Source organism: Stenella coeruleoalba (assembly GCF_951394435.1).
Source record: "Stenella coeruleoalba genome assembly, chromosome: 18".
Classification (NCBI taxonomy): Eukaryota; Metazoa; Chordata; class Mammalia; order Artiodactyla; family Delphinidae; genus Stenella; species Stenella coeruleoalba.
In genome coordinates this window covers 57868858-57895723 of record NC_137164.1, presented here as the reverse complement: position 1 = coordinate 57895723, position 26866 = coordinate 57868858, and the positions used below count along the sequence as shown (strand labels likewise).

Here is a 26866-nt window from a genome sequence, read left to right as displayed (position 1 = left end):
AAGACACAGAATAACACATATGGTATGATTAATGAATTAATATGAAATATCAAAAATAAGTAAATCTATAAAGATAGAAAATAGATCAGTGCACAGGACTGGAAGGGCATAGATGATGACTGACTGTCAGTGGGTTTGGTGTTTCTTTTAGGGTGAGGAAACTGTTCTAAAAATTGATTGTAGTGACAGGTGCACAAACTCTGTAAATACCATTTAATAGTATACTCTATGGGTGAATTTTGTGGTACGTGAATCATATTTCAATAATGTTTCTAAAAAAAATAAAAACCCAGCATTTTCCCACACTCCTTGCAAGTCCTTCACAGATCTTCCTGCACCTTGTTTTAGATTAGCACATGGGATTACTTTGCATCTATTATTCTCAGCTTTAAAACCTCAACCCCAAGATAAAATATTTATTTTAACATACATATACAATTGTACTCTATTCATAAATAACTAAAGATGTTTTATAAGAATATATATAATACAAAAGAAGAAGAGTGGGATTTTGATGGAATCGAAGTCAAATATAAAATTAGAAAATTAGTAGGTTAGGAAAACCATTTTCAGAAATGCAAAATATAGAGTAGTTTAAGTTTTTATATAATTTCAAAACCCTAAATATATAAACATTAGTTATCAAAAAGTGTTCTAGGGCTTCCCTGGTGGCTCAGTGGTTGAGAGTCCGCCTGCTGATGTAGGGGACATGAGTTCGTGCCCCTCTCATAAGAGGCTACATGGAACTTCACTGCCTGATTTTGTAAAAACAGTCCTTATTCTTTGGTCCAACACTATAGCAGGGTTTTTCTTTAGTGGGTCAGTAGTATTTGTCTATGTAGAGGGCACAGGTGAAGTTATATATTACATACTCTATGTGTTCAAGAATTCACGTAGTCCTTCTTTTAACATTTGATATGATATGCTTTGGCAGAGAATCTAGCTTCTTTCCAAAGGATAAAGGCATAGTTGCTGAAACACATTGTTGGTGATAAATAAGGGTTTCTTTGAGTGTATATACATGGGAAAATAAAAATAGTTCTGGACTATTGGACTTCTAAGAAATTTGTGATGCTGATTATTCCAGGTTTCTAATTGTTGTCCTTATTTAGATGTTTATCTATTTTTATTTATTTATTCATTTACAGTAAGCTTTAACTTTATTTTTAAGATGTCCTCTTCATTCAGGTTTGCAAGAAACCAGAGGGGGTGAATCACTTTTAAGAGAACAGTTTTTCTACTATCCAAGGAATTGAGTCACATTAACATTCATTGTAACTTTAATATTACCTAATAATAGATGAACAATGATTTTAAAAGAATATTAGTAAAAATTATTTAAGGTTTCTTGCTCATCTTAATTCTGCATGCAGTACCTGAACTCTAAACCCATAATGGAAGTGTTACTTTCATTTTGGTTTTCCTCCTTCACAGAAAAATAATTGAAACACTTTTTTTTCTCTCAAGGATTCCCAAATGCAAACCATACTCATTAAATGTGAATCTGTACCCCTCATAAAATAGCATATATGCCAAAAAAAAGATCAAATGAGGTTTTTCTGATTCTTATGGTTATATATTCTTTTTGATTGAAAATTGAAGCATAATGACATAACTGACATACAATATATTAGATTCAGGTGTACAACATAATGAGTCTATATTTGTCTATACTGCAAAATGATCACTACGGTAAGTCTAGCTGACATTCATCAACATACATAGTTACAGAATTTTTTTTCTTGTAATGAGAACTTTTAAGATCTACTCTTTTAGCAACTCTCAAATATGCAATACAGTATTATCAACTATAGTTGCAGTGCTGTACTGTATTTTATTATTCATTTAATGCTTTAAGTAATTTATAGTTTTTCTTCTCAAGTTTAGAAGAATTTTATATATTTATATTGTATTTCCTGAACACTCTCCTGCCCCAATTTCTATATCTGTAATTAAGTTAAACAGGCCATATAGTACACAAACACTGCTTTCAGAATGAGTATGTATATTCATTTCTAGACTTCTTTCCAGTATATTTAATTCTTTTACATGTCACCAGTGAACCGGCACCTCTAGGCAGGAATGACATCTTCAAAAGAGCAAGTAATTAATCACACACACCCACACTCGCACACGTGTTCACACATACAGAGATGCAGATTGATAGATAGGTAAGTGGATCTAGACTTTGGAGATCACAATATGATAAAATTTATATTCTCCTTTATATTAACCATTCTTTCATGAATACAATTTTTACCTTATTAATTTGTATATTTATGTTTGTGGATATAACCTAATACATTTGTTTTGTTTTTATAAATATTGAACTTTTTGCCTAAAAGCAACATCCAATTTTATGTCTTGCAGATCAGAAACAGCAATATTTCTGTTCAAGTAATTTTAAAATGTGCTATATTTGATCCATCTGTTTTCCAAAGCACGTTGATATATCTTCTGGCAAAGATAGCTGGATATACTTTTCTCCAGACACATTATAGATACTTTGAATTTAACATAACACCTTGATAACAATGAATAAGTCATCTTAATGTTTTTCCAATTTGATAATCAACAAATATACTTAAATTTTATTTTATTTTTTTATTTAATAATTTGCTGATGAAGTTGAACATTCCACCATATCTTGAAGTAGTAATGCATTGTCTCACATAAAATAAAATGTTCAGTAGCTATACTATTTAACTTATAGCATTTTTAAGGAAACTCATAAATTCAATTATTCTGCAGAAAGAAATTCAGTGAGATGAATATTCACAACTAATTTATATTTATTTTATTAGAATCCGTATCAAACATATATTCCTTCAGCTCCCACTATTTTCTAATCATGTATATAGAAGGTTATTCTAAGCAACAGAATAATTGAAATATGCAGTTACCAAGCATTTCAGAATAACTTTCAGTAACTTCTAATGCTTTTGTAATGAAAATTGTCAGAGATACTCTTTTTTTTTTTTTGGCGGTACGCGGGCCTCTCACCGCTGTGGCCTCTCCCGTTGAGGAGCACAGGCTCCAGACGCGCAGGCTCAGCGGCCATGGCTCACGGGCCCAGCCGCTCCGCGGCATGTGGGATCCTCCCGGACCGGGGCACGAACCCGTGTCCCCTGCATCAGCAGGCGGACTCTCAACCACTGCGCCACCAGGAAAGCCCAGTAATACATTTTTGCATCTTGCATTTTATTAATATTTCAATACTAATATTTTCTATCTCTTTTTCATTTTCTGAATTATCACAGGTTTTGAAAACTTATTTCTAGACCCTTTTGTGATAATCTACTTCCTACATGCATGGAAGCTTGAAAGAATAGCTGCTTTGACCACTCAAGCTTCTTTCAAGTTTCTTAGGACCAGCACTTCTGCACATTTTCAGTGGTTGATGAGACATGCGTAGATTGCTCTTTTGTATTGTGTGTTATAACACTTTGATCACTTTCAGAAAAAAATGGTACTTCTAATTGAGAAAAAATATGTATTGTTTCGGTACTTATGTGTATGACTTTAAAAAAACGTTTCTCTGAAAATAAACAGCGATTCTGTAGTCCTTAATATTTACACGCTTTAAACATGGGTTTTAAAATATTTTCTTGGATAAAATCTTTACTTCAGATTTTAAAGGTTCTGGGAAGGAAAGTGGCAAAAATAATTAATAATCTTACTTTAGAATTTATAGTGGAATCCAATGACATATGAGCTATAATCATTTTAATCCTCCTACAAGAAAACATTAAATATTGTCATATGGCAGTAACATTGATAATGGACATAGTGTATGATTCATATTTTTGTAGTATTTATTGTTCAAAGAATATACCTATCATATTATGCTTTTTAAGATAATATGCGTGTGTACATTTTTTAAAAACTTGTGATTAGAGGGGTTTCTCTGGTGGCGCAGTGGTTAAGAATCTGCCTGACAATGCAGGGGACACGGGTTCGAACCCTGGCCCGGGGAGATCCCACATGCCACGGAGCAACTAAGCCCGTGAGCCACGACTACTGAGCCCGCGTGCCACAACTACTGAAGCCCACACTCCTAGAGACCATGCTCCGCAACAAGAGAAGCCACCGCCATGAGAAGCCTGGGCATGGCAACGAACAGTAGCCCCCTCTCACCACAAGTAGAGAAAGCCCGCGCACAGCACAAACACCCAACACAGCCCAAAATAAATAAATAAAATAAAATTTTTAAAAGAAGAAAGAATGTTAAAAAAAAACCCAAACTTGTCATTAGGGAAAGTGGCACTCCCTCCAGTCACACAGTGTGAGATCTTTTTAAAGAGCTGCTTTTAAAGGCCAATCAAGAAACTTGTATGGTATCATGGTGTTAATTAGTAATCAACTTTTGACATAGAGCCCTGATTATTAGTTCTCTAAAAGAAATTTATAGGAACGTACACACCGTTAATAATTTTAGCAGTTAAAATAATAATTAGCTGTTACAACTCTTGCTGATCGAATGGTAATCACAATGTGTGAGTCATCAAATTCTGATTTTCTTAACCAAATATATCTAATTTACCCATAGCAGCCACCTCTGTTCATAAAACATCACAGTATCTCTCTTCTCGCATGTCCGTATGCAATATGAACTTGTCTCTCCCCTATCAAGAGCTGGACTAGTGTACTTCACTCACTTGAATCTGACCAGTAAAAAATTGCAGAAGTAATGCTGGACCAGTAGGAAGTATAGTCTTTAATTGCCTAGCATGTTACATTTTCTAGGAATCCTATATGAAGAGCACTTACCTTGAGACAAAGATTCCATTAAAAAAATAAAATAAACAGGGCCTCCCTGGTGGCGCAGTGGTTGAGAGTCCGCCTGCCGATGCAGGGGACACGGGTTCGTGTCCCGGTATGGGAAGATCCCACATGCCCTGGAGCGGCTGGGCTCGTGAGCCATGGCCGCTGAGCCTGCGTGTCCGGAGCCTGTGGTCCGCAACGGGAGAGGCCACAACAGTGAGAGGCCCACGTACTGCAAAAAACAAACAAACAAACAAAAAAAAACAGAAAAAAACTCCAAGTCCCATGTATCCCTTAGAAAATCAGAAGAAATACAGAGAGGAAGAGAGCAAGAGCACTAAGATGTGTAAATAAGGAAGCCATGTAGTAAATGGATCCACCAGCTCCAGGCATTCCATTTTCTGCCGCATGGGATCAGACATGACCTGCTAACTGGACCCTTCCACGAAATCATGAGCAAATTAAAGTTTGTTTTGAACCACTAAATTTTCACAGTTAGTTATGCAGCAGTAGATATCTAAAATGCCCATGCTCACATGGAAGAATTATAAAAATACAAGGAAAATATAGATGCTTCAAGTCTATTAATAATAGAGAATAGAAGATCAACAATTAAAATTAGACTGTGTAAAATGTACTTCAGTTATTTCTTGACTGTTCATATTGTTTTCTTTCAGGAACTGTCCCCTTCCCCCCAGCAGACAGTGTCAACATTATCATTGTCCTGCATTCCTTTCGGTAGGTAAATGACAGAGGATAGCCAATAATACCACATTCCTCCTGGATATAGTGATTGGATTAAAGGTTATACAACACTAGATAATTAAGAATCCTATTTGTGGCATCATTACTGATTCTACAAAGAAGGGAATCTCTTTTTGAAATGGTTGACCGAGAACCAGCTTATCCTTGGGCTGCCAGTGGATATTAAGGCCGACGTGTGAAGAAGACCTGCTTAAGAATTATTTTTTTTTAAATATATAAAATGGACCGAAGTGGAAGAGATAGACAACTGATGACACCTTTTGAACTCTAGGACCTATTCATGCCTTAAGCAGGAGCTTTCTCTTTGATTTCACAGATATGCAAGCTGCAAGCTGCAAAACGTTATTTTTTTCTTGAGCTGGTTAGAATTGTTTTTCTGTTACTGAAATCCAAAGGAATGTTGTGTGATCTGTGGAGATGGAAAGAATTCATAGTAGAGATCCTGCCCACTATGAATTTATTTTCAAGTTAAATCTAAATTGGAAATTGTATCAACATTCATTTAAAAACCTTTTTGACCATTTATTATATGCAAAACTTTGTACTGGACATACAGAGTTGTACATACATGTCCTGATATTATGCATGTTCTCAAAGAATTAACGATATGTTGGGAATTTTTATATTATTAAAAAGATAAAATAAAAGCTACAAGTTTTAAGAGCATGAGAATTTGGGGTGAAGACAGAGCCATTCATTACCAAGAGTTCCCATGGGAACATGTACTGTTAATTATTGAGAAATAAATTAGAAGATGTGTACTTTTCCTCTCCCTCCTCATACGTCTAGTCATTTTTTTTTTCCTTCCACTAGCTGACCTTATAAGGCACAAGTCTAAAGAAACTAACATGTTCCTAGAACACTGGAGCCGTTTGAGTGCATTCAGCAGTATTGCAGGAAGAAAATATCCAGAAGAGCTCTCTGATTTTAAGTGGCTCTTCAGCATGGAAGGGGATGGGGACTTATATAGATGAGAATATCAAATCCTTATGAGAGTATGTTTTCTTCTTCCATCACCAGGTCCAGCAGAATGATGTTCCAGTGTAAGGTACCTCCATCATGGTGTAAGCTATATTGATTTCTTCCACTGATTAGTTTTTTATGAACCTAGCAATATAGTTTTCCCAGCTGACTCAATTTCCTCTCAATACCTTAAATATTTTAGTAATTTCTTGTTCTTGAAGAAATATCTCCCTGAGCTTTATGCTTCAACCTGGGATCAGTGTCTCCAGGCTTAATGTGTATCTGACATGTTTGAAAACACCATTAATAAAAGCTACAATAATAATGACACACTTAGATACTGCTTAATATTTCCTGACATTTCACTAAGTGCTTTACCTTTAATAATTCAAGTAAAAAGTTAATTTTTAATAATTGAAAACATTTATACATGAACATTCTGAGGTAAATACAGAAAAACTTAACTGCCCTAAATCATAGGGCTAGCAAATGACAGAAGTGAGAGTGTAACTAAACAATGTATCTCCAGAGATCTTGGAGGGCCTGAAAATAACTTGTGATAGTTTAAGAGGGTATAAAATTCTGTTGGAAATTATTGCTTTATTGTTTCCCTGCTTTCTGCTTTTTGAGAAATCTGATTGACATATCTACAGCCCACCTGGACTGGCAGCTTGGGCTTCTTCCAGTCAGTAGAACCTTTCCTGAAATTGGTCTTGCTGAAAAGCTGAGCTCTGTTGATATATCTTTTCTTAAATACTTCCTTCAGTTCAGCTTGTTGCTGCTGTTGGGAATGCAGTCCAAAGAATCTTCTGGTATCAGCTTGTGTATCCAATTCCACCTTTTTCTCCAGCATTGATTGTTTTTTATTGGCAGGATGCACCTCTTATATTGTGTAGCAATATTTGACTACCTTTGTCTGAGATTTGCAGCTGTATATATTCTCCCTAGAGCTCTTCAAATAATATTCATTAAGTTTTATTCTGTTTTGCAACTCTTATTCATAGTGGCTCAAGATTATGGACATCTAATAGACTCTACCAGTCATTTTTGTTCTGATATTTCTCTATAACCAGACTGCTAATTGAATATTCTCTCATTATCTTTACCCCCTTGTATATTTCTCCTCATGTATCCATTTCATGTATATATATATATATATGAAAATTACTTCTCTGTACCTTATTCTTAAATTTGACTCTACAGTGACCACTTATTTCTTAAGATCTGAATGCATATTTCCAAACTATTTGTATCTACATCTAGAAAGTAAACAAGCAAGCAAACAAACAAACATACCCAAAAGCAACTTATCCCCATAATTTCTTATTCTTAAGTATGCACTATCTATCTCCAGGTATTCAGTGCTGTTATTCTGTATTCAGACTTCAGTTTCATGCTTCTCTTCCTTCTTTTCATTTTTACTTACATCTACTTAGTTACAAATTGTACTGATTCTACTTAAGCAGTATTTCTAAATTTCCTCATTTCAATTGCACTTGACTCCTCTATTTCATAACATATCAAGACCCTCCTACCACACAGTGTACAGGTTTCTTTGCAAAAGGAAGATTTGAAAATTTCTCCTATTTCAGAAAATATGTAAACATTTTGAAAACTATGCAATTTAGATAAAACAGTTGTATATAATTACATATAATATAATATATAATAATGTATATATTATACAAAACATAAACTAAAAAAGTAGTGGGACATATACAGATTTTTAGACATTTTCCTCTAGTAAGTTCTTTGAGTAATTTCATAAATGTTTTTATTTTTTTTTTAGTTAATTTTTATTGGAGTATAGTTGCTTTACAATGTTGTGTTAGTTTCTACTGTACAGCAAAGTGAATCAGCTATACATATATATATATCCCCTCTTTTTCTGTTTTCCTTCCCATTTAGATCATCACAGAGCATTGAGTAGAGTTCCCTGAGCTATACAGTAGGTTCTCACTAGTTATCTATTTTATACATAGTATCGATAGTGTATATAAATCAATCCCAATCTCCCAATTCATCCCATCCCCCCTTCCCCCTTGGTATCCATACGTTTGTTCTCTACGTCTGTGTCTGTATTTGTGCTTTGCAAATAAGATCATCTATACCATTTTTCTAGATACTATATATATGCGTTAATATACAATATTTTTCTCTTTCTGAGTTACTTCACTCTGTATCACAGTCTCTGGTCCATCCACGTCTCTACAAATGACCCAATTTTGTTCCTTTTTATGGCTGAGTAACATTCCATTATACCACATCTTCTTTATCCATTTCTCTGTTGATGAACATTTAGGTTGCTTCCATGTCCTGGCTATTGTAAATAGTGCTGCAGTGAACATTGGTGTGCATATGTCTTTTTGAATTATGGTTTTCTCTGGGTATATGCCCAGTAGTGGGATTGCTGGGTCATATGGTAGTTCTATTTATAGTTTTTTAAGGAACCTCCATACTGTTCTCCATAGTGGCTGTATCAATTTACATTCCCCCAACAGTGCAACAGGGTTCCCTTTTCTCCACACCCTCTCCAGTTTGTAGATTTTTTGATGATGGCCATTCTGACTGGTGTGCAGTGATACCTCAGTGTGGTTTTGATTTGCATTTCTCTAATGTTTAGTGATGTTGAGCATCTTTTCATGTGTTTGTTGACCATCTGTATGTCTTCTTTGGAGAAATGTGTATTTCGGTCTTCTGCCCATTTTTGGATTGGGTTGTTTGTTTTTTTGATATTGAGCTGCATGTGTTGTTTATATATTTTGGGTATTAATCCTTTGTCAACTGCTTTGTTTGCAAATATTTTCTCTCGTTCTGAGGGTTGCCTTTTCATTTTGTTTATGGTTTCCTTTGCTGTGCAAAAACTTTTAAGTTTAATTAGGTCCCATTTGTTTATTTTTGTTTTTACTTTCATTACTCTAGGAGGTGGGTCATAAAAGATCTTGCTGCAATTTATGTCAGAGTGTGTTTTGCCTATGTTTTCTTCTAAGAGTTTTATAGTGTCTGGCCTTATGTTCAGGTCTTTAATCCATTTGGAGTTTATTTTTGTGTATGGTGTTAGGAAGTGTTCTAATTTCATTCTTTTACATGTAGCTGTCCAGTTTTCCCAGTACCACTTATTGAAGAGGCTGTCTTTTCTCCATTGTATATTCTTGCCTCCTTTGTCATAGATTAGGTGACCATAGGTGTGTGGGTTGTATCTCTGGGCTTTCTGTCATGTTCTATTGGTGTATATTTCTGTTTTTGTGCCAGTACCATTTTATCTTGATTACTGTAGCTTTGTATTATAGTCTGAAGTCAGGGAGCCTGATTCCTCTAGTTCTGTTTTTCTTTCTCAAGATTGCTTTGGCTATTCAGGTTCTTTTGTGTTTCTATACAAATTGTAAAATTTTCTGTTCTAGTTCTGTGAAAAATGCCATTGGTAATTTGATAGGGATTGCACTGAATCTGTAGGTTGCTTTGGATATTATAGTCATTTTCACAATATTGATTCTTCCAATCCAAGAACATAGTATATCTCTCCATCTGTTTGTGTTGTCTTTGATTTCTTTAATCAGAATCTGACAGTTTTCTGCATACAGCTCTTTTGCCTCCTTAGGTAAGTTTATTCCTAGGTATTTTATTCTTTTTGTTGCAATGGTAAATGGGATTGTTTCCTTAATTTCTCTTTCTGATCTTTCATTGTTAGTATATAGGAATGCAAGTGATTTCTGTGTATTAATTTTGTATTCTGTGACTTTACTAAATTCATTGATTAGCTCTAGTAGTGTTCTGGTGGCATCTTTAGGATTTTCTATGTATAGTATCATGTCATCTGCAAACAGTGACAGTTTTACTTCTTTTCTAATTTGTATTCCTTTTATTTCTTTTTCTTCTCTGATTGCTATGGCTAGGACTTCCACGACTATGTTGAATAATAGTGGTGATAGTGGACACACTTGTCTTGTTCCTGATCTTAGAGGAAATGCTTTTGGTTTTTCACCACTGAGAATAATGTTTTCTGTGGGTGTGTCATATTTGGCCTTTATTATGTTGAAGTAGGTTCCCTCTATGCCCACTTTCTGGAGATTTTTTTTATCAGAAATGGGTGTTGAATTTTGTCAAAAGCTTTTTCTGCATCTATTGAGATTATCATGTGGTTTTCATTCTTCAGTTTGTTAATATGGTGTATCACGTTGATTTACGTATATTGAAGAGTCTTTGTATCCCATAAATGTTTTTAGATTCCTGAGAAAAGAGAGATTTCTAATCACTTTATATATAAACTTAAATATCTTGTAAGTCAACTCAACATTAATTAGCAGTCCTCAGCAGGGAATTTAATCTTTTCTTCAAATAGATTCATACCTTATTCATACAAATTCTGTATTTTATTTCAAAATATAAATCTAAAATAGAAGAAAAAGTATTATCTTTGAATAAATTAATTCGTAAGCTTACTCAATTAAATATTTATTAATTCAAAAAATTATGTATTACTTATATTGTTTTCTCTTAAAGATTGTATGAGAAATAATTTGTAAAAGTAAATATGCATCCAGTTGCCTCCCAATTGACTTTAGTTAAGCAGAATGAAAAGTATAAACTGTATATCAGTGTTAACTGAAATCATAAATTCCATATCCCTCAATGTCTGATATTTTCAAGTGTATTAGTAATGTTTATAAAATAAGATTTCTTTAAATTACACAATCGCTTATTTTAAATTTATGCTTAAAATTAAACAAAAATTATATTGTTAGAAACATATTGTTTAGAGTTATAGAATCTTAGTAGCAAATGGCTCAACTCTTTGTTAAATTAAAAAAAATAAGGGTGCTGCATAATTGTAAAACACTATTTTTTTACTATGTTGATTATAGATTTTATTTTATATATACCTAATATCCATGCTTGATTATAAAGTTAATATATTGTGTATGTTGTTGTTTGTGCTTTCATGCTATAATTATTTAGTAAATCTTATATACATGAGGCCAGCATTTACCTTGGAGATTGAAGAGTGAAGTAGCCCTGTGTTAAATAAGTGATAACTTCTGTTTATCTCCAAGAGACATATGCTTTGAAAAGAATTTAATTCCAGTTTAAATTAAGTGATGAAGTGGGAGGATATGTGTTTTATATGTGAGCAACAGGTCTTGAAGCCATATATAAGAAGAAATTATTACCCCTTTACTCTTCAGAAATTTGCCCTGTTTTACATTATTTTAGAAAGACCTCAGATGAGTAAGTTTCATATTCTTATACTTTTTGCATATATCTTTGAGTATATTTAATGTTAATATATATTTACTTTCAGTCATTTTGCCTCTTTGGTATGGAGCAATGCCAAATTCTTTATCTACTTACAGTTTATAAACTTCAAAGTATTTAGTACATAGATAAGTTCAATACATAACTGTTACTGGAATTTCAAAATTCATTGACTTAATCAGTAGAAACTAAGAAAAATGCTTCTTCCATTTTTTATCTTTAGCTTAAAGTATTATCTGTTGCCTCCATAATTACTAAAATTCTTTGAACTGAATCTCTGTTTTTCTCCTTCCTCTTCTCTTATCTCCATCCCCAAAGCCATTTGATTAAAATTTCAAGTCTCTTAGCAAAACTGCTTTTTGAATAATACCCACATGCTTATAGGAGTTCCAGTGGGGTTTTGTTCAATTAAAAATATCTTATGAGATATAGCAAATTCAGAGGTAATACCCAGAAAATTTATTCCTAATTATCAGAAGAAAATGTTTTAAATAAGGTACATTTTTGCTTGGGACAAACCTAAATCTAATATAGATAACCTTGTTAAAACAAAATTATATGAGATATGGTAGGCATTTATAAAGGTTCACATATAACATTTAAAATTGGTTTTTCGGATTCCCTTTAAACTGTTTAGGTTTCAGGAGACTGAGCTAGAGTTGTGCTACATAAATAGGGGAACAATGAATAAGAACTAAAAGCTGACATGGGAGATGATTATTAATAAAATATCTTAGGTAGTATCTCATTAAACTAATGACCTTGAAATCAAGTAGAGATTTGAGATGTTAAAATTTATTTTACATGGGGATGTATATAAAACTGAAATAATTAACTGAGGTTGAATTCAACGAGCAAAGGATTTTTCTTTAAATTTGGGGTGGAAATTTATAACTGTAAAGAATTTATAGAGCCTGTTCTACCCTTACCCTGAGGACTCTCCTCAAACAATTAATTGTGGTCTTTCTTCTAATGGAGGTTTAGTTTGACTTTATTCTAATAAATTAGCCTGTGTTGTGCATCATTTTAAATGCTCCAGTGAACACACACATTTTCCAATTCCGAATGAATTCAGCTGATACATTGCCATGAATGTACCTTGCTGCTATGGTTCAATATTTTACAGAGAAGCTTAACAACCCCTCATTAAAAAAAAGTTTCAGGAAAGAGAATAAAAAATTTATTCCACATTATTGTGGATTAATGGATCTTTTATAATGTTAACTCTATACTTCTAACTTAGAGTGCTTCACCCCAAAATGTATGAAAGATGATGTAAGGGCATTTTTTAAAATAGACTACATTATTTGATGTATAGGTAACTTTAGAAACGGTGGTCACTCTAGATTTATAACTCAGGTGATTTGCAGAAAGAAGAGCCTTCTGGTAATTTGATAAACTAGAGGGACTGAAATGGTGTAAGTACAAGCAATTTAACATGAATTTGAAAAATTGAAAATTCTCTCTGTATTTTGGATATTATAGGCAAAAGTTTGGCAGTAGCATCTTCAATAATTACTTTAATTAACTTATTTTATCATTATCTTTAATATCCAGCTACTTTTGATGTCAGTTCCATTTGCTTATAGGTGACTATTTGCAAGATAAAACTCATTCATTAGACTTCCATAGAGTTTTGCACAGAAAAGAAAGCATAGAAAAGAAACATATGAATATGTTAGCCTTTCATTTATACACTAAGGGCACTACAAATTACCTCCACATTAATGTCAAAAATAATTAACATATCATATAAACTCTTTCATGACCTGAACCCTGGTCTCTGTTCACTTTACCTTGTAGTGACAGCTGTATTTGTAATTTCCATACTATTTCTCACTCTGAGACAGTTATACATTAATTTCTACCTGAATTTTCTTTCCTACCTCCACCCTTTCCCATTATACAGTTAAATACTATGTGTCCATTATAATTCATTTTCAAATTTCTCTATTGTGCTCTCAAGACACTTGTACCTTCCCAGGTTAGTTAGTCCATCACATTGTCCTTATAGTAACGTAACATCCTCAGCAGCAAACACAATGCTTACTTTATAAAAGTAAGCAATATTCAGTGTGTCTTATTAGGAATCTAATACCTACTCTTTGTGTGTTCAGCAGACAGAGGGAGATCAGTTTGAACTGGTATTTTTAGTGAGGCTTTTAGAGTGCTATATAGATCAGGTAAATGATATATGAATAAATTTTAGATATTCAGTGAGGACAAGAACAATATTACAGAAGGACTGGAGCGAGCAAAACTTTCAAATTCAAAATGATTACAGTCTGCTTGGGGAATATAAATGAAGTAGGTGTGGGAATGCTCTATGGACTGTCAAGAGGTGCAGATCCAATATTGTCCATCAGTGATTTCGACTGGGCCATTTGGGATCTACCACTAGATCCCCAGGATCAACAAGCATATTGAAAGACAAAGTTGTATCTCAGTAAAGCTGCAAAATTTAAATAAAATAATTTTTGAAATAAATAAAGAAGGAAAAGAAAAGTAAATAAAAAATAAAAAGAAGGACACTGTTGAAAACTGTGGAAAGCCACAAGAGACTTACCAGCATGATTAAATCCCACCACCCTGGTGATGGTGCCCAGGATAGATTCTAGTGACGGTCCTCAAACTACTCCATCCCAGGCCCCATTTACAGCATTAACACTCTTAAAAAATTATTGAAGACCCCAAAGTGATTGTGTTTATATGGGTTATATCTTCCTAGATTTATAAATTTAGAAATAAAAATGGAGAAATATTTAAAACAGGTATTTTAAACTCACTACGTGTTAACATAAATAATATTTTTAATAAAATAGAACTATATTTTTGAAAACAGAAAAATTAGGAGATTGTCTTGCATGTTTGGGATTTCTTTAATAAATATCTTTATAGAAGACAGCTAAACTTTATTTCCTTCTGCATCAATTCTGTTGTCATATAATGTTTTGGGTGAAGTCTATAAAGAAAATTCTGTTTCACACAGATCTGTAGTTGGAAAAAGGAAGACCTTGAGGCCCTCAGGGGTCCTTAGATCGCACATTGATAACTACTGGATTAAAGAAAATATGGAAGCCAAGTAATTATGAGACTGTTATAACACTGGAACTGTTAGGTGAAAGACAGTGTAAGTCGTTTCATACAATTGCTTAACATACGGATCAAATTTTTTAACTAGCCCAGGACCAACCCCTAAATGAAAACATTTTTAACTTTCCAATGTGCACCCTGAAATGTAACTGAATATTTATTTAACAAGTTTTGTGCCGCTACAAGGATTTGAATCAATACTACTAAAAGAAATTCTAGGAAGGTAGTTTTATTGAATATGCTTTATGCAGTTAGACTTCCTTTGTAACAAGGTGGTAACAGAAATCAGAGGAACTTTTATCTCTATTAGAGCACCCATTCATCTTCTGGGAGCACATACTCAGATGCATCCTAGCATTCACAGTGACACAGAATATAAATCTATGTATTAGGTAGGAATAGAGAAGCATTTGTTTCTATTACTCCATATTTTCCTTTCAATTAGTCACATCTTTCTCATAACATCTCCCACCCCGCACTGTGTCCATCAAACTCTCCTCACTAGTAGTATTTATATTCTTAATTATGTCTCATTAACACCTAATTATATATGCAGTGTCATTCGGAAGCTTTATTTCTTAGGCAAAGATGGATCCTGTCTGTTGAATTAGTATTTCTCTTGTGACATTTTTCCAGTCCATCAGGGTGCAATACTGATTTCTCCTCGATTAACTTGTATGAAATAAATCATATATGTTTTCAGAAATACCTGCCTTAGCTACAACTGTCTATAACTCAATCTTTTCTACTTACATTTGTCTAATATATATACATACAATGTATAACTAAAATGGTATGCACTTCATAGAAGACACAAGACATTTATACATGTCCAAAGTATCTATATGAAATAACCTAATAAGCCATAATAAAGAAAAAAATAAGTAATATGAATGCATTTTTATAAAAGGAAAGATTTCAAATTTCATTTTTTCCTCAAAACATAACCATATTTTTTTTCTATTTTAGTTGTTGTCTTGAAAAATCTGTGCTATTCCTTCAAATGTGCCCTATAAGTCACATATTTTATGAGCTCTTGAGATGTTCTTTCAGAATCCTATTCTCTTCTTGTTCCATTGCTTTAACTTTTGCTTTTGTGAGATGTTTGAATTTATATTTGCACTTTTTCACCCCAGGTCTAATGAGGAACATAACCAGATATTTTCACCTTGGAATCTTTCTGGCATCCAATCTTTGCTTTGTGTTCCTATCACTAGAATTTAGATCATCTACTCCTTGTCTTGCCTTAACTAGTTCAACAGTGTCCAAACTGTTATTTTTGTTACCACACTGAACAACTCTCAACTCACTCAAACACTCACCATTTTATCTTCCCTAAAGCAGATGTGCCTTTTGCCATTCTACTGTTGAAATCGCTTAAGATGGGATATAGACTTAACATTCATGAGTGTTAAAATCTGAGGATATCCATTTCTTTTCCCCCATTGCTCTTCTTTTAAAATCCCTTATTCAAATAGATAGAAAGCTGGATGAAAAAAGAAGAGATGGAAATCTGTTAAAGCAATTAAGGGGTAAGGCAGCCAGAAGAGAAATTGTTACAACCTATAGGAGAGAAAGGAGGGGGGTGGCGAGGATCAGCTGCCATGCAGACAACTTAGGAGTTTAAAGAATAATTCTTCTTGGGCTTCCCTGGTGGCGCAGTAGTTGAGAGTACGCCTGCCGATTCAGGGGACACGGGTTCGCGCCCCGGTCCGGCAAGATCCCACGTGCCGCGGAGTGGCTGGGCCCGTGAGCCATGGCCGCTGAGCCTGCGCGTCCAGAGCCTGTGCTCCGCAACGGGAGAGGCCACAACAGTGAGAGGCCCGCGTACCGCAAAAAAAAAAAAAAAAAAAAAAAAATTCTTCTTAACTGTTGCCGGTTGCGGGGTGGAGAGGAAGGGGAGGTAGACAGTGTGAGTCCATAAAGGTGAAGATGTATTTAGGACAGCTGCTTCAGCTACTGCCAAAAGAACAAAAAGTAGCAGAGCTGGAAATTTTCAGAGGCTTCAACAGGCAAACCAAATGAACTGACCACTTTAGTAATAACCAATAAATGAAACTGGATTCAAACTAATGTATTTGAACCTGGAGGCTGTGCTCCATATCTGACTCATCCAGCTTTATAGGAGGTTGAACCCTCTCTTTCATCCTTTATTTGGCTTTATTTGGCCATCATATAATAGAATGGTCAAGAAATTAGGGGTGGGTGCACCAGAATGGAAAGTATAAATGGCCTTCAGAACATGGCCACATGAGACTACAGTTCTGAATCAAATATTGCAAAATCAAAAAGCTCTTCAATGGGCAGAAAAACTTGAAACCTACGTAAAATCTTTTGCCAGAACTGACATAAGTTTACTTATGGTCATTATTTACCTAATCTAGTATGGATATATGGATATTTTTGTCTCACTGCAAAAAAAAAAAGGAGTACATTATTATAACTAGGGATGATATATAGTATAGAGTACATATAAGCTATTGCCTTCCTAAAATATGAAAAATTTAGAAATCTAAATTTTATGTGGCGGCTGTAAAGATTTGGATAAGCCATGTTGGGATGGTGGGCCTGTATAGATATGATTGTTATGACAGAAAAGAGCCCCATGACTCTTTAGAACCAAACAAGGAAAGAGATCTGGCCTTTAGCTTTATCACCTCCCACCTCCCCACCCCCATTGGAATGAGTTCTTTCTCTGGGCATAAGCCTGGGGGCATGTTCAATAGGAAGGCTAATCTTCTCTTTAAAATTACATGTTCCCTCTTTGAATTCCAAATGGAGGAACAAAATGTATCAATATATATTTTTCAATTTGTGAGGCATGTGTTTGCTGTAAATGATTACACAAGTATTAAAATCTATCCATCCTCCTTATTATCAAGAAAAGATATATTTTAGCTTTTACATCCAAGTAAGACACACTTTTACAGTTGGTGATTGTTTTTCTTTAACATTTCCGAGGGCAAAATACATAATGCATATAATGAGTTAGAAATTACAGTTATTCATTTACAACCTCTCCAGTTAAAGTGAAATACTGTCGTTTTTAGGTCATTGTATAATAGTGTTTCTGGCATATGTGGGTTGAATAAAGTAACTTTCAGTGCCAAGGTTAATGTATCAACTTCAGGTAGTTGCTTTGTTGAATTTTGTTAAACATTCTTGAACTTCCCTAACCCTCTGAGACAGACTGAAATGAAAAGGAATTTAATTAGAGTGTGCTGTAATGGAATGTAATGTGATACATTAAGTTTTTATTAAGAAAACTGGTTTTCATTAAGAAAACCACCATTATTGGTTCTGAAATTATCCTTCTAGAGAAACAAAGTACACATATGTGTAGATAAACAGATTGAATGTAAAGGGAACTTATCAAATAGTATTAATTCAATGAAAGTTTACATCATAAAATGCTTTTGAAAGAAGAGAGCTTTTTCATGCCATGTAAATTCAAAAATAAAGCTCCTGTTTCATTTTGGAACCACTGTACAAGAGCCGTTATGCTATGCCCATTTTAGTCGTTGGAATTCAGCACTCTTGTGATTAATTTCAAAGGCACATTGGTCCAGGGTTATTATTAGGTTAGTCTGTTAATGCAGAATCTGTCAAGAAGGGCTTGAAGTGGAAATCACACAGATGCATACAAAGTTCTACCTTAAAATACCTTTAACTCAAGGATTTGACTTTTTTAGCTTCATTGGTGAAGGGAGCTCAAATTAAGACAATTAATTCAGTTAACCTGTGTTTTTAGCAGTGTGTAATATATTTTGGGGAATCAAAGCACTGATACTCCTCAAAAAAAAAAAGAAAAAAAGAAGACCTCAATTTAATAAAAATCTGTTCATTCAAAGGAGTTAATATGTATTAAATAAGTATTAATATTACACTAATAAAAATTAGTAAAATGCATATGAATAATATTATACAAAATGATAGTGTTAAATCTCATAGACAGCTTTCCAGAATTTTTAAATCTGACTTTGAAATAAGACTTCTTTTCCTCTGCCTCATCAGTCTCACAGACATTGTTTACCTTATTTTAGTATTAAATAGTCATGTATGATCATCTCTTAAATAGCAGTTGAAATTTAAATACATCTCCAATTCAGATAATCCTCCATCCACCACAATATTTTATCTGATTTATTTAGTTTGATATAATCCATTATTTAAATCACGAGTAATTATTTAATCTTACCTTTAGTTTAGTTCTATGTAAATACAATGTCATAAAATAATCAACAATTAGGGGCTTCCCTGGTGGCTCAGTGTTTGGGAGTCTGCCTGCCAATGCAGGGGACATGGGTTCGAGCCCTAGTCCGGGAAGCTCCCACATACCACAGAGCAGCTGGGCCTGTGCGCCACAACTACTGAGCCTGTGCTCTGGAACCCGTGAGCCACAACTACTGAGGCCCACAGGCCTAGAGCCCGTGCTCCTCAGCGGGAGAGGCCACCGCAATGAGAAACCCACTCACCGCGACTAAGAGTATCCCCCACTTGCTGCAACTAGAGGAAGTCCGTGCTCAGCAGTGAAGACCCAATGCAGCCATAAATAAAATAATTTTTTTTAAATCAACAGTTATAAATTATCATCACTTTGACTATCTCAATCACCCATTATTGGAAATTATTGGAAACCAGAATATCTTATGTAGACTTTTAAACTATTATGGTTAATTTAAAAGAGGAATTTCATCTTTTTGACTGGAACTCCATAAAATGCACTATAACTTCATTTAATTTTCTTGTAATTTGTAAGTTTATTTTCTGGAGAATACTAATTCATCTTAAAGTTTCTTTTAAAATGATAAATATATTTTGTTAAAATGAATTGAATATTAAATCATATTTAACATAAGCCTATGCAAATTTCAAATATGTTAACCTCAAGAATTGTTGGCCCCTTGATGAATAAGCTACTTTCAGTGCTTATATTTAAGGACACTTAGTAATCTTTTAAGATACATTGCCAATTTTTTTTTTGCCAATTTTTTGATATAATGAATAAAAAAATAAACATACCTACTATATGTGAAATAAAATTTTTTTCTTATTCTTACATAAATAATATTTTAGCTTTCTTTTTAAAATTCCATTTTAATATTGATACAGTTATACATTAGAATTGACAAGTATATTAATAATAGGTAAAATTATATACTAATTAGCACATTTAGGCTGTGTAATGTTTTCATCAACATCTCAGAATTTTACCATTTTTCTAATGGTAAGAAACTATAGCATATTTCTACATAAGGGGAAAATATTCAGTAAATATTGTGTTGAGTAGATTATCATAATTAAAATTAGAAAAGGTTTTTTTAACAAGCGGTACCTATGTCTTTTTATCATTGCTTAAAATATGTTATGTGGGGTTGTATCTTGTTCTTTCAGTTAGAACATATTCCTCTGTTCCTTTATCTTCTGTGACTCTCTGTGTTGGTTTCTATACATTAGATAAAACAGCCACCTCTCCCAGTTTTGATGGAATGGCCTCAGTAGGAGATGAACCTTACCATTCTACCCTGCCCAAGCTCTTGGTTGTGTCTCAAACCTTTGTGGTGCTTTGGAATTTCAAAGACTAAAAGTAAGACAGTATACCTAATGATTCTTTACAATTTCATTTTCTTCTTATGAAGAGCTACCATATTCAAGGAAGGCATTATTTTTGTAACATTGATGGTATCTGATTAGAAGTCATGCCAGCAGATTGTACTATCAAATCATTGTCCTTTCTGGCTTTCTTGGAGTCATTTTCAACAATTCATTGAATATCTTCATTATTACATTGTTCTACTGGGATGTTTTCATCTTAGTACTTTTTTGCCAAAAAAAATGATACCAAGAAAATACATGATTCATTTTAGTTAATTTATTTATGAATACAAATGTTATTGTTGAAAATCCATTTTTATCAAAAATAAGTAAAAATGTGTACATATGCTTAATGTCTATGTATTGAGGACTATATTTGTTATTCACATAATTCAGATTGAAATAGGTAATAAGGAAATTAAGAAGTTTACATAGTACCTAAAACACTTATTAACATCTTCAATTTTATATAATTCAAAATGCATGGGTGTAGATACCCTGATTACTTATCTTATTTAAAACCATGAAATGCTGCTTAATTTTACATAAGTATTTTAAATGTAGAACTTAGCTAACAAAAGAGTGAAGAACAGAAACAGATTTTTCTTTTTTTAATGTGAGTGAGATTAATTGGAGGTAAACAAGCAGCAAAGTTGCTTCTCATCTGCCAGCTAGGAAGAGAGTCCTTACCATGAACTGAGTCTTTGGGCACCTTCATCTTGGACTTCCCAGCCTCCAGAACTTTGAGAAATGAATGTCTGTTGTTTAAGCCACCAGCTGTATGATATTTTGTTACGGCAGCCTCAACTGACTAATACATCAGCCAACATCATATTATTACTTCAAAATGAATCACTAGTCAAAATAATATGTAATATAAATTCTGGACCCAAAGAAAACTATTTAGGGTAGTAGAAATATACATAATATAGCCAGTCCTTCATGACTTTATATTTTTCATTAGTCACAACATTAGCAGCTGTGTTCCTCTTTACTAGAAGATCCTGGAAATAAATGCAGGTGTTCCTGGAGACATGCAAATGATATCAACTTCCTCATTTTTTAATCCACTGAGTGTTTAATTATGGAATGCTGTCTTTAGATTTTAGTTATGTTAATTGTAATGCCTTACAAAATAGATGAAGAGCAAGAGTTAAAACTTCAGAACAGTTTATGAATTATTCTTACCAGGCTTGTCCCTGTTGAAAAATGCTCCATATGTTCCCAACTTCTCGTGCTTTGCTTGATTTTTAATGTGCTTTGAATATCAACACTTGACTATAATCATATCTAAAAAGAAGGTAGTAAGCTACTATGTAATTTTAAGTGTTATTTTATTTTTCTTATTATCTGTTATAAAATTCCAATTTATACCTTTTGCTATATTTACTTAAGTATGTACTTACCCTACTAAAATGTGGACAATGTAAGGCCAGACTCCATGTTTTATACTGTTTTGTGTTTTTAACAGCAATGGAAAAACAACATTTCAGAAAGTGTTATGAGGTAGTGCACAAAAATTTTATAAATGAGAGTTATACATAAAATATTCTGTATTTCTCCACCTGACTTTCACCAAGTAGTTGTGATTTGAAAGTCCTGGGTACTTTGCATGCTTTGATAGAAAATGACTTCAGGAAAGTTACCTAGTCCCACTGTGCCTCAATTCTCTCATCTAAAACCAGGATGTTAAGGGTACCTATCTCATTTTTGCTGTGAGGATTATAGATATTGTTAACTTCAAAACAGAGTGCCATATATAGAAGTGCTATGTATGTATTAACTATTATTTTCCAATAAATCTTAACAATATTATTAAGTTAATCTGTCACTGATGGAAATCTGGATATATGCTAAGATGCTTCTCCAAATGCCCCATGAACACAGAGGGATGAATAGCAGATTCAGGCTGAATGACTAGAAGTCAGGAAGACCTAGAGGAAAATGGACCATGTGTGAGCATCACCTCACATCTCATGCTCCCTTTCACACCAAGAGCAAGAAGGCCCTACGCTTGTCATTGTGATTCAGCCCTCTGGTTGTAATCAGATTCACTTCTCCTGGGTACTGATTTATAGAAAACACCTCCAAGTTCTTTTGTCATTCAATTCACCTCTTCTCCTTCCTTTTAACCCTCCAGCGCGCTCTTTTATTCTGTAATTTCTATAAATTCAGAAGTGAATTAATAAGCTCTATACTGGTGTGGACTAACATGTCACATGAATAAGTTCTGATTTGTACTGAACCTTTTTTCAAAGATACTATTTATTTTTGCCACATGAAGTATTATGTTTTCACAGTAATTATTTCTGATTCTCACAAAACTTTTACAAGAAGTATGTGGGAAAGCACAGTTGGAAAGCAAATGACTTGCCCAATTTTAGGCAGCTAACAAATGATAAATGTTCATTTCACCTCTGAGTTATGGGACTCAAAAGCATACACTATTTTAAAAAATTGATAGAATATAGATAATACAAGAGGAGTAAAAATGCACATCTCACAGTTTAAGAGCTGAAGAAAATCTCATTGTTTTTGTCATTATGGAGTTTCTAATAGGAAAACTAAAATACTGTAACAAGGGTCCACAGACTACAAAGTCATCTGTGGATTGAGTTCAGGAGTTTGTGAAGTTAAATGGGAAGAATTAAAGCTTCATTTTAACTAACCTCTAACAGAGATATGTTATTTCTTTCAAACATATGCAATAAATCAAAGTAGCATTATATTTGTCAGCAGTAAAACTCAAAGAAATGTTAATATATTATTGAAACTTTTGTAGATATCTCAATTCATTATTTCTGCTCATTACTGCTTCAGAATTATCATTGTTATTAAATGTATTGCTATATCTTATTTTACCACATTAAGTTCTACACCCAATTCTACTTTTTGGTTTTATTAACTTGATAAGTGAATTTTACATAATCTAGTTCCTTTGCAAAGTTATATCTTTAATTTAATGTATTTAAGAATTATTCTGAAAAGTGGCCCATAGTCCTCACCAAATTGTCCAAGGGGCTCATGTGCAGAGATTTATAAGAATCTTTACTAGGGTATATGGTAACCTGAAAACATGCAATTTTAACAAATACATCCAAAACACGGGATGATTTTTTTAAGCAACTACAAATTTATAACGTTCTTTTATTTCACAGGGTGCAAAGAGAAACACAGAAATATGATTACACTATTTAAAAATCTTAAAATTTCTAACGTCTTATGAATGAGCTTAAAATAATGATATGGGGCTAACATTGTATCACAGTGGGCTAACATATCCCTAGGTACCAACTAAAAGCATGAATTAGATTTTTTTTTTTTTGAGGATGTATTCATTAACTACCTACTATCATGGTTTTTAGGTTAGAAGAGAAATGGACTTTGGAAAATATCCAGTCATTTTCAGTCATCATGAATTTTATGTGCTGGATGGGTAGAAAAAAAGATGTAAAATAAAAACAATAAGTAAATATACATAAAATGAAAAGAACATGAATGCATTAAAATGGGAATAGAGTTGAAAGAGCAATATCCCTTTATGAAACAAAATAGAAACTTTATTTCACGTATGAAGTGCTTCTTGATAACTTGAATAAATATTTTGTTGAATAGCATAGGGCTCCAAGATGAAAGACACCACTTGTTAAAAGAATACTTGGGTAGTGACCAGAAATTTGGTTGCCATCCTATTCAATTTTGAGAATCTCACTGTCTATGAAACTGCTTGTCATGAACCAAGGGCATTTCAGAATTAGATAACGGAGAAGTTCAGTGAACTGTAATGTGCATTAAGAAATGGAGAATTTCTGTGCTACCTTCAGGGAAAATGGCCTTTGGTTCCACTGAGATACGCTGTCACTGACCTGCATTAAACACAAAATGTTTTATTGATTTTTAAATGCACTTTTAGATGTATTCTATACATACTCTTAGATGAGAAATCTTCTTTTATACTCTCAATAAAACCTTGGTATTTCTACATGATGACTCTACGAACTGCTTTTAGATGCTTTACCAAGCCAAAATGATTTAATGCTTTAGCTAAATACATGAAATTAAAACTAACAACTTACAATTGTTTAGATGTGTGCTCTTTAAGTCAACTTTTGATACATATTCCTAATTTGACTTAAACACTAGGACTAAAAATATGTTTACCTAAAAAAATCACATTTGAGGAGATATACCATGTGTGAATTGACAAATGAAATCTGTCCAAATTAAATGAGCCCCTATGATCACTTGCTTCCTGTGATTTTTGCTGAGTAATGGTAGAATTACTAAAAAATATTATTTTAAGAGAAAAAACTATTGTCTTGTTTTACAATGTTGTTGAATTATTTTGACTTTTTTTAAACATCTGCTAGGCGCCACTGCTGGAGGGGTCAGAATTTTTGCCAAAAGTTGCTCATATTTAATAAGGGAAATTATAATAAATTAACCATTAAAAGATACCACATTGCAGACAATGAAGAACTGGTTGGTGAAAGCATAAAAACTGGCTCAAAGGCTACTAAAATACTTGATATATATATTTTTTACATGTAGGGCAACGAAAGAAGGATGGAACGAAGGAAGAGAGGAAAAATAGGAGAGAAGGAAAAATAATGCTTATTGGTATCCAAAAAAAGTCAAATTTGAGAGCTACTGAAGCAGCAAACCTTAGAAGCATTCCTCATCAGCCCTGGAAAGTTAATAGAGAAATGAGGGGTCAAATTCAGTCCTTCGCCAACCTGTCTGTGCGAAAGGTTCTTGACCAATAGAAACAAATTACCAGAAAAATAAAACAGAAATTAAAAGGCATAAAAATATAGTTTACTTTTTTATGGCTAGATTCAGGAGACACAAACTTGCATTTCAAGGAATACAATCAGAACAAATATAAGGGAAAAGAAAAATCTTACAAAGCTATGTACCTTACACATACCAGCGACTAGTTAAATTTAAAATTCTGGCATTCTGAAATTATAAATAGCACTCTTTATATGAAATATCTATTTACATAATTTGAATTAATAACAGTGTACTGATTTTTAAGGATCTCAATATGACAAATGAGCTTGCTGCTTCTTTTCAACTTGCCTAATTGAGAATGGCTTGATGGTGGTGCCACACCAAGGGAATGTTTAAATTGCTTCTTTGCTTTTCAAAAGCAGCTTTTTTGAAATGTGATTCAAAATGCAAAAACATCACACATATTTAAAATATGTAATTTGATAAATTTTGACATACACCTGTGAAATGTCATCATAATCAAGATAATCAACAGATACAACACCCCAAAAATTGTCCTCATGCTTCAGTATAATCTCTCCCCACAGGAGCCCCTTTCTCAGCCTCCAAGAAATAACTGATCTACTTTCTGTCACAGTAGATTAGCTTATAGTTTCAAAATTTTGAATAAATTGAACTACATGTTATGTACTTTTTGTCTGGATACTCTTACACAGGATAATTGGGGATTCATTCATGTTGTTGCATGTATTAACCGTTCATTCATTTTTATTGCTCAGTAGAATCATATTTAATGGATACACCAAAATTTGTTTATCCATTTACCTCAGATGTTTCCAGATTATGGTTAATATAGATACAGCTCTTATGTATAAAAGTCTTTGTAAGGACCTAGGCTTTGATTTCTCTTGGGTCTAGGAGTAGAATGGTTGGATCAGAAGGTGGGTGTTTGCTTAACTTTATAACAAAATACAAAACTCTTTACCAAAATGGTAGTACCGCTTTCTATGCCCTCCAGCAGTGTGTGAGCATTCCACTTCCATCACAGGTGAGAATTGGCACTATTCCAGACTCTGTGTCAACTCCAGGTACTATATTCCCTATGAGAACAGATGGCTTTTTCCCCAGGTTCCAGTAGTTTCTTCACCAACATGCATTAAGCAGTACTCTGCTAAATACGTGAGGAGGACTCTTTCAAAGCATCTCGCTTAGGTCTGCTCTTCTGCAAACGAGCTGCCTTGTCTTCTACAAAGACTTAACTCCACCTCTTTCACCCCAGGAACTAGGAGGATTCAACCTAGGCTCCAAATTCAACACTGCACTTAGGAAATTCTCTCAATGTAGTAAACTGAGAGCATCTTAGGACTCATCTTATTTGTTTCTCATCACTTAGGGATCACTGCTTTTCATTTCCTTATGTCTAGTGTCTTGAAATTTCTTTATGTCTAGTGTCTTGAAACAATATATTGTTACATATATTTTATCTGTTTTAGGAAGGAGAGTAAATCTGGTCCAGGTGACTTCATCTTGACTAGAACTTAGTGTTCTCTATGATATTTTATTGCATAGAAATGTAGAAATTGTCAAATATAATCTTCCAGGGGAAATATGATAGAAATTGGAGAAGACAGTTTTTAAAATTCAAGAATCTTAATTTATAAATATATATGAAAATAAATAAGTTATATTTTTTAAA

General features: G+C 33.4%; 1 long non-coding RNA gene across 1 annotated transcript in view; it reads left to right on the top strand.

Annotated features, from left to right (window-relative positions):
- Positions 1-5438: 5438 nt before the first annotated feature.
- The window catches only part of LOC307176800, a 29198-nt gene continuing 7770 nt past the window's right edge, over positions 5439-26866 (top strand). Inside the window, exons 1-2 of the long non-coding RNA XR_013824895.1 lie at positions 5439-5502; positions 6550-6593. This is a non-coding gene — a long non-coding RNA (uncharacterized lncRNA). The remainder of the gene's footprint in view (positions 5503-6549; positions 6594-26866) is intronic.